General features: G+C 51.8%; 4 non-coding genes across 4 annotated transcripts; 2 read left to right on the top strand and 2 right to left on the bottom strand.

Annotated features, from left to right (window-relative positions):
- Window positions 1-839: 839 nt before the first annotated feature.
- TRNAP-UGG (transfer RNA proline (anticodon UGG)) lies at window positions 840-911 on the bottom strand. Its single transcript has one exon. It is a non-coding gene; the product is annotated as a tRNA-Pro (tRNA).
- A 1033-nt stretch (window positions 912-1944) lies between these two features.
- Window positions 1945-2017, top strand: TRNAT-UGU (transfer RNA threonine (anticodon UGU)). The gene has a single exon. It is a non-coding gene; the product is annotated as a tRNA-Thr (tRNA).
- Window positions 2018-2554: 537 nt separating this feature from the next.
- TRNAY-GUA (transfer RNA tyrosine (anticodon GUA)) lies at window positions 2555-2645 on the top strand. Its single transcript is given in 2 exon segments — window positions 2555-2591; window positions 2610-2645. It is a non-coding gene; the product is annotated as a tRNA-Tyr (tRNA).
- Window positions 2646-5326: 2681 nt separating this feature from the next.
- On the bottom strand, window positions 5327-5408 carry TRNAL-UAG (transfer RNA leucine (anticodon UAG)). The gene has a single exon. It is a non-coding gene; the product is annotated as a tRNA-Leu (tRNA).
- Between the last annotated feature and the right edge of the window lie 3487 nt (window positions 5409-8895).

Genomic DNA, 8895 nt, shown 5'->3' with positions numbered 1-8895 from the left:
TCTAGCACCACATTTGCACCTCCCCACTGGTCTCACCCCTGGTCGCAAGCACAAACTCCTAGGCCTTCCTCCAAGCATCACTTTTGCAACGGGACCAACGACCTGGAAGTGAGGGCTTCCGGATAGCTCTTCCTCTTCTTTCACTTCAGTCACCAGTCACAAAAACTTTCTTATCTTGTGGACACACGACTTCTCCGAGCAGAACAGCGGAGAGCACAGATATCCTGTTCAGTCGCCCCACTGTTGAGGAAGGACCAGTGACTCAGAAAGGCCTGTCCTGAAGTGCGGGAAACATCCACGAACTAGAACTGAATGTGGTGGATTTTGAGCAGAAAATGGCAAAGTACCTCTCACTGTCACTGTGCGCGTGATTCCATTGCTCTGGCTTAGGTGGGAACCAGGGTCTTTGACAAACAAGTTTGTGCGGCGAAGGCTCTGCCTGGAGCCCGCTGCCCAGCGTCTGCAAGGCAGAGACGGGAGCAGCCCGAGCTCCATGGTGACCGGAGCCTTGGAATGCGGGCTCTGTCCCTCACTGTGACTCCCTAGCAGGTAGCTGTCTTCTCTGTGCCCAGCGGCCTGCTGAGAAACACAGCTTTCTCCCCGTAAAAAAGGTGCCCGGCAGAGTGGGTAGAACAGGATGTTCTTGGCAAAAGAACACTTATGGGCAGCAGAGTGAATACCACCCCATCCGGTTCCAGATTCCTTGGATGGAGATGACCTGTTTTCTCAACTAAGTGATCCAAAGACAGGTCGGAGGAAATCTCCAAGGAGGTGAACCTGGCCTTGGCAACAAGGATTGCCTTTGACCACAATTGGCTTATGTTGAGTTAAAAGAAATAGGGCTCGTCCGGGATTTGAACCCGGGACCTCTCACACCCAAAGCGAGAATCATACCACTAGACCAACGAGCCTGAACTGGTATACCATTTTTGTGCAAAATTACTTACCATGCTACTGGTAGAAGCCTTGGGCATTTCTGATATTTTCATTCTTTGCATGGATTTCCTTCATCCCTACCTAAGGACAGTCCGGACCCTGGTAGAAAACCACCACCTGGGCTGACGGATCCGGGAGTAATCCTAACTTCTGATTGTGCAGTGGTGGAGGAATAGGATCTGCAACTCACCTTCTGCAGCGCATTGATTGCTCAACGTTACAACACTTCCACGCCACACGAGGGTTTTGCCTCATAAAACTTGGCTCCATGAACTTGGTGATACCGTCGTAGTTTCCAGGCACATTTTAAAGCACACTTGAGCCAAGTGACTCCCTTTCTGTAGTTTTGCATGGAAACAGCTTTCTCCAAAAAACACGAGTGGGTCGGGGAGCGGGCAATGACCTCTGCTCCGCGGCCCCTTCTGCTCGAGGGAGTTGAGCTCCTGGGCTGTGGCTTTATCTTCCCGCAGGCCATGGCAAGGTCCGACCTGGCCACAGGGCCCAGAAGGGAGCTGGCTCTTGGACCCCCAAGCCGAACGACGCAGGAACCGCGGGGCCAAGAGCCCGGCTCCAGCCAGGCTTAGACCAGAGCAGAGGGAAGCCAGAGAGACGCCCTCCCTGCGCCGGCCTGAATGGCCTCCTCGTTCAGGCTTCAAGAGCCAGTGGGTCTCTGATGGAGCTGCGGCCTCGACTTTGCGTTAGGAAGAGGAGCGCTCAAAGGTCCGGGGAAAGGCCCGGCAAGGCCGGAGCAGGTAACTTTACCAGAAGGACGCTGACGCCGCGGCCCGCATCTCTTTCCGCAGGGCGCAAAGTGCGGAGTGCGCGCTGTGACCGCTGCAGAACAGGTGCGCTCTGACCCGAGGCAGAACAGGTGCCCTGGTCCAGCGCAGCTGTTGTTGCCTTCAGGCACAAAGGGACATTTTAATTGTGGATTGAAACTTATTTAGATGTTAATCCTGTTATGCTATAAATGTGACAGATACCACATCTTAAAGGGTAATACGCTTTGGCTCTGTAGCTCAGGGGTTAGAGCACTGGTCTTGTAAACCAGGGGTCGTGAGTTCAAATCTCACCAGGGCCTTTGAGGGTGTCAGTTTTACGCAGACGATTTTGCTAATTGGCGAAGGAAAAGGGTGAATCTTTTGTTGATGAAAGTCAGATTCTGTAGATTTGGGCAAGACGTCATTAAGTGCTGGAGGAAATAATCTGGCACGGGCGGGATCCGCTATCCCTTCCTCGCCTCACACTGCAGGCTCACCGACAGCCAAGACGCCCAGAGTCCTGTACGCCCCACCACTTGGAGCTTTCCTGGTGCTCCCCCTTTCTCCTCGCGCCCGGCGGGCAAACCGGCTACTGGCTACTCTGAGCCGGCTGTTCCAGAAGCTGCGCAGGTGCTCCTCTGCCCCAGTGGCTAACGCTTTGCTCCCTCGCTCGTTTCTTCGGACTCAGATTTCGATCCCATCGCTTCGGGGCTGCCCTTAGGGCGGAATGTGCTGTGGGTGTGTGGCTGCGGACACCCCTTGAACACCAAAATAAGTCCCAGATACAAAAAAACCCAGACTGCTTGCTAGCTGCCACGCCGAGCACAAATACTTACTCCCGAGATTCCCCATTGTTCCCTTCGATAGCTCAGCTGGTAGAGCGGAGGACTGTAGAGTGTTGCACATACTGTTATCCTTAGGTCGCTGGTTCGATTCCGGCTCGAAGGAATGGTACTTTTTTTTGGCTTCAGTTTTCTACTCCATCTCCAAACCATATTACATCCTTCTGTAATCTGATTTACAGAAGGTATGAATTAATAACACCTCACTTTGACTCTTTTATCTCCTAGTCTTTCAAACTGGTGATCAGCTACTGGATGATCAAATACACATATGAAAAACAGTCCCTCAGTAACAGAAAAGACGCACCATTAAAACAAGGGGCTATGGTTTCACTGATAACCTAGATAGTATTGTTGATACACATTCAAGGAGTCAATGTCAAGCATGTTCTTGTAGAATGTCATCACTTTCTTGGGGACAGTTAGGCATTATAAATCAATCGACATAGCATGATCAAAGTCAATTGCTGCTTCTAGAAATGTATAAGATGAAAAGATAAAATATGCCATAGTAAGTTTCTTGTGACGGGCTTTGTTTTCTAGTTTTACTTTGTGTTCACTTGTGTGTTACATTTCTTCTGTCATCATTGATTTTTATTGTCTTGAATTTAAAATATATATATATATTTAAGAGGAAGTCACAGGCACATGTGGGTCTCATTCAGGGACAGAGAAAGTGAGTAAGGAGGGGAAAGTTGGGGGAATGTGTGTACTATTTTATATATATATATGTGTGTGTGTAATTTAGATAGTTGAGAGGGATGTATGCCCATGTGACCATGTGAATCTCCAATTAGAATGGGGAGGGTCAAGGTTTGAGGAAGATGGGTGGAGCAAAATTTATTTACTCCTATGTCCACAAGAGGAGAGTACCAGGGGACCACTCCTTGCTGTCAAACCACATCAACACCCTGGGATTTGACAGTCATTTGGTCATACCTTAGAGATCCCATCCCAATATAGGGAAGAGTGTTTTGGGGTGTTACTTGAGTGGCTTTGATAGTACTTTTGAGATGTCAGCTTCATTGCAATAGGATTGAGAAAATCTTTCCACGGTCTACTGACTGACCAAGTTCACCTCAGTGTGCATTCATAAACTTGCTGCAAAGCTTGGCCAAGAGAATCGTCTAACCTGTTCTGCTTTCCATCCTCTGACATCCCCTATTGGCCTAGAGGAGCCGCCTTCCCAGACTCCAGACAGGCTGGAGCTCACTCCTGGCCTCATGCTGCCAGCCACTTAAAGAAGCCGGCCAGTGCTGTGAACTCACCTGAAACCCAACACAAGCTGGACACACACTGCTCAGCTCCAGCTTTAAGAATCACCACCCTTCAAGATCAGCAGCAATCCAGAACTACTAAACTATCAAAACCACTTGAGCAGGACCCTGGGAGCATTCCCCACATCGGGGACCTGGGATGGTTGGGAGGCTGGGTAGGGCTTCTCTGCGTATTTTCCCCAGATACAGGAAGGAAAAAGAGAATGTCAAAACAATGGTCTCACCCACCTTCCCTATGCCCTTCACCCTTTGCACCCTAGTCAAATATGTAAAAGTTATCAAAACTAAAATTTATACAACAATAAAAATAAAGATTCACCACCCTTAAACACCTCCTGGATTTCGGGGCTTCAGCAGAGCTGCCCATCTATTCCCTCTGTGCATTGCGAAACAAGCGACTTTGTTCTAACTCCCTGGCACCAGGGATTGGTGGCTTGGTATGTGGGGGTGAACTGACACCATTTTGGGGTTTCTATAATACACTCACCCAGAAACATGGGTTGGTTCAGTAACCTGTGCATCAGTGTTGAGAGCAGATTTATTCATAATTGTCAGGATGTGAAAGCAACCAAGACGTCTTGCAGGGGGTGGATGGACACATAAACTGTGGCACACACAGCCATGGGGAATAGCTCTCAGAAGCAATGAGTCATCAAGCCATCAAAGACATGAAGGTAAAGGTTGCGGCATCACCCTAAGAGCAAGACGCCAATCTGTGTAACAGCCTTGGAAGGCAACAGTGTGGAGACAGTTGAAAGATCAGTAGTTTTTCAGGGGTTTGAGGTGGAGAGCTACAAGGGAAGGGGTGGAGTAACGAGGATGTTTAGGGCAGTGACCCTGCTCTAAGGCAAACAATTGGCAGGAGGGTGGCCAGATCAACAGCATCCCTGTTACCCACAATCAGCCAAGAATCAGCTTTGAAGAGGTTTTGAAATCTTAAACACCATCTGCAAAATCCAATTCTAAGTTATTGCTGAACTTCCTTTTTCGTGCTCCCCAGAAGGTAAAATGCTAGAGAGCTCGAAATCGACTGGGTTTTGGTTTTGTCTGTCTAGCCAGCCAGCCAAACAGCCAGCTGTCCAGTTCAACTACAAAACTACTCTGATTCAAGCCAGACTAGATTCTACTCCAGTGTATCGCTAGAACAGTGCCGAGTTGGCGGGGGTCATTTCTGCGCAGCCTTCCAGGCTAGAAAGGGCCTAAATCAGATCGACACTGATGGGGTGACATGGTGAGTTTTTGAAGAGCACGCCTAAACCGCTGTGGTTCACCTGTCACAAAAGCGGTACACGAACAAGTCTGGGGAGGGACCTGTGGGCAGATGGGACTGCCCAAGTGGAACATCTTAGGAGAAATCCTTGATGCTTTGGGCTGCAAATAGAGAAATGTCAGAGAAAGGATGATTTGGGGTTGTCAGTGAGATTGGACAAAGTCTCCAGCGATATGGTAGCGATAAGCCCTGCATTTTTACCACCCGGAGGATTACGATAACCAAAGTAAAACGCAGAGCTGGCAGTGATGGGATTCGAACCCACGCCCCCAAAGAGACTGGAGCCTAAATCCAGCGCCTTAGACCGCTCGGCCACACTACCAGAATTGTTGGTTTCCTGGTACTGCTGTTACATCTCGAGCGTTAGGTCCCGGGGTCCAGGAATGAAAATTCTAGACTTTGACAGGAGACGGGGTTCCCCTCGCCATTCTCCTTCGTCCCAGGACCCGAGCGAATCCAAACAGAGGAGAAAGGAGAAAGCCTAGGAGAAGGCCGGGAGAGCACCAACGCCGATTGTCAGCGTGAGAATCCTGGGAGGACTAACGTGTTTGCTTTCCCACGTCCCAAACAGGAGCCAGACCCCAGTGGAGGGTGAATGTCAGGACGGGGAAGCACGAGGAACTGTAGGGGAGTTGAGCTGTGGGTGCCGATGGCGCTCAGAGTGCAACGGAGCTGAGCTCCAGGCCCACGGGAGGCGCCTTTTCGCCCCCCACCTGCAGGGTGGCCGCCGTGTTCCCGGGAACCCCACGTCTGCCTCCTGTGGCAGGTGCACCGGGTGAGGCCGGGCTCCAGCGATGCGAGGAGGTGGCTGCGCACTCGCGGGGACGAGCCACACCCGCCGCTCGCAGCCCCTGGAACGCGCTCCTCCGTGGCGGGACAAGGTGACTGGAAGAGGGAGGTGCTCCATCCCAGCAGCCCCGTGTCCGGCCTCCTATCTCCATCTCCCCTCCGGACCGTCCATCTCCAAGGGGCAGGGGGCAAAACTGGGGCTCTTCTGCACCCCAACATGCCAACGAACGCCCCTCGGCACGAAGCCCCAGGCTGCCTGGGCTGTCTGTCCTTTGCTGTTTCCGAACCGCCGCTTCGTGCTCTAACTCTCGCATAAGTCGATTTAAACTTGGCGGGCCTTGAGCGACCCGCTTCCCAGCGGGTCAACACCGCAACCGCCGCCTCTGCGGGCCTGAGGCCTTTCTCGCAAGTTCCTAAGGCCCGAGTGGTGAAGAGTGGACACGGAGGGACAGCGTCGCTCTCCAAGGCCCTGCTACTTCATCGCACCCACTGCCTGGTCTGGGAGGGGGAAGGCGAGCAGAAAGAAGGCTTGGAAAAGCAGCTTTGACAAAAGGGCTCTGTCCGAAGTTGGGGAACAGGGAGATGGGGGGTCACAGGAAAGCCCCCCACCCCTGCCTGCAGCTCTGGCGCGCCTGTGCCCTCGCCACTGATGCCTCCCTGGGTCTGGGCTCCTGGTCGCCGCCAGGTGTGTGTCCTCTCTCCACTGCCACCTCACGGGCGCTCGGAACCCCCTGGTCAGAGCTTGGGGTTCCCCACAGGCTTTCACCCCATTTTCTCTTCCTGGAAATTCCGGCAGTTGGAATAAGGCGCACTCCCCGAGGTGGTCGTCAGCCTAGCCAAGGGGGTTCCATCTCACAAGTCTCCCGTTTAAGTGGGTGCCAATTGAGGCACAGGAATCCACACACCCATTTGTCCTTGCCACCAGCCAGGACCTTTGCATGCATGACTTGGGTTTTTGTGGGCAAGCCGGTGCCCCGATGGGATTCAGCCTACCTGGCCTATGCTAAGGGTAAGGCCTCGGCGTTCATCTAAAGCCCCAGGGACTCGGTGCACACCCAGAGGCCCCCTGGGCTTGGCGGGCGCCTAGAGGCTCGTTGGACTCAGCAGATGACAGAGATCCCTCAGCCTTGGCCAAAAGTGAGCCCAGAGCCCCCTGCACACCTCCCTCCCCAGTTTACCCTTTCTGGTAACTAGGTCACTTCCTCCCCCCCCCCCCCCACCATTACCAAAAACCCGTTTCGTTATAATATCTTCAGGATGTGGGTGGGCTACACAGTGCCAGTGGGATATGTGACCTTAAAGCTGATTGGCTAGACTTGTAATGCATAATATGTATTGATATCTTACAAAATTACTGTTGCCATCCCAAGATTAATCTTCCTCACCCCACCCTATATAAGCTTGTGCTTGGTTACTAATAAATGGACAAGTTCACCATAATTGTCTCTGGTGCTTCTTTACAAAGAACCTGGGTGGGTGGTTTATGGCTGAGACCCGCACAGGTTTTCACACAATACAAAGGAAAGTGAATACACTGCCTCCATCACTGTAAGGAAGCTTTGTTAGATGACAAGTGCAAGGAGCGGGTGGTCTTTTGGAGTTGGAATTCTAGACATCCTTGTGGCCTCCTCAGTGGGGGGTAGTATCAATTCCAGAGATGATGCTGGCCTTAGTGCTTGGACTCCTGCCATCCATGCGGGAGACCCAGAAGAAGCTCCTGACTCCTTCCTGGCTTCAACCTGACCCAGCCCTGGCTGTTGGGACTACTGGGGAGTGAACCAGCTGATGCAAGGTTGGAAGATCTTCTCTCTCTGTGAAGCTCTGCCTTTCAAGTAAAAAACTAATCAGAGAGAAAGAAGGGCCTGTGTTCCTGAATTATTCAAATGGGCAGTGGTGGGGTGAGAGGGTAGCAGAAAGTGTTTAAAATATCTGTGACATAGTATGTCTTAGTACCAGACAAGAGACTCAGGGTCCAAGAAGAGGCCCCAGGGAACCTCCTCTTGGGACTTATGATGAGATTTCTGAATGGTATTACACAGTCTCATCCATGTCTTGCTGCTATAAGGGCTAACTCAATTAAATAAATCAGCATTTGACAAGTCTACTTGGAACTTTTAGAACAAATGTGAGGATTTTTTAGAAGGGAGTGACTGGAGCCCTTTCCAGTCTTTTGTCGCATCTGACCAGGCACTAAGAAGCCCCTGGCAACTCTCTCTGCTTCTGTGATGCTGCAAGGTCAAGCTTCCCAACTTGACCCACTTCACAGGATCCTCCTCTCAGGAAAGGCAGTATCGCTCTCTCAGAATCCTGGCTGGAATTCTCCCTGTGGGCATTGGATTTCCCTGTCCCTCATTGGATGGGCCTCCGGCCCATCGCCTGCCTTGCCCTCCCAGGATCATGTCATGTTCCTCTCAGGAATGGGCTTGGTTGGTAGAGCACGCGGTCCCCCAGTTCTCAGGAAGTGTCCTGAGACCCACAGTCTGGAGTCTCAGCAAGGTTGGTTGGAGTACACGCTGTGTTGAGAAGCACGCTGGGTGCAAACGCCCTCGGCTGAGTCAGGTCATGGGAAGGTTCCTGCCAGAATCTCCCCGATCGGTGTTCGGCGAAGTCGTCGGTGACACTGAGATAGATGGCTGTGTCCAACAGAGTCCAGGCCAGCCACTGGCCTGAGCGTGTGCTCTGGATCTGCTGTGGAACCCACCTGTAGGCAACAAGGTGAATACTAGGCAACAGTGTATCCTGCTCAGGGCTCAGGGCAGTCTCAGAAGGTCACAAATGAGCATTTCCTAAACAGTGAGGTGGAGTTGGCAGAGTGAAAGAACTGACCTGGGTTTTTCCAACCACTCCATGCTCAGCACCTACATACTCCAACACACACACACACTCACTACCTATGATTCAAAGCGTGTTTCAATTTGAGTTTCCCATTCTGGGGGGGGGGGGGAAGCCCACCTGCCCCCTCCTTTATTCCTGAAGCCTGTCGGTAAGCCCCAAAGTGTTGGAGGTGTTCTCACACGGAT

This window comes from Ochotona princeps, chromosome 6 (assembly GCF_030435755.1).
Source record: "Ochotona princeps isolate mOchPri1 chromosome 6, mOchPri1.hap1, whole genome shotgun sequence".
Lineage (NCBI taxonomy): Eukaryota > Metazoa > Chordata > Mammalia > Lagomorpha > Ochotonidae > Ochotona > Ochotona princeps.
This window is presented reverse-complemented; position numbering and strand designations above follow the sequence as displayed.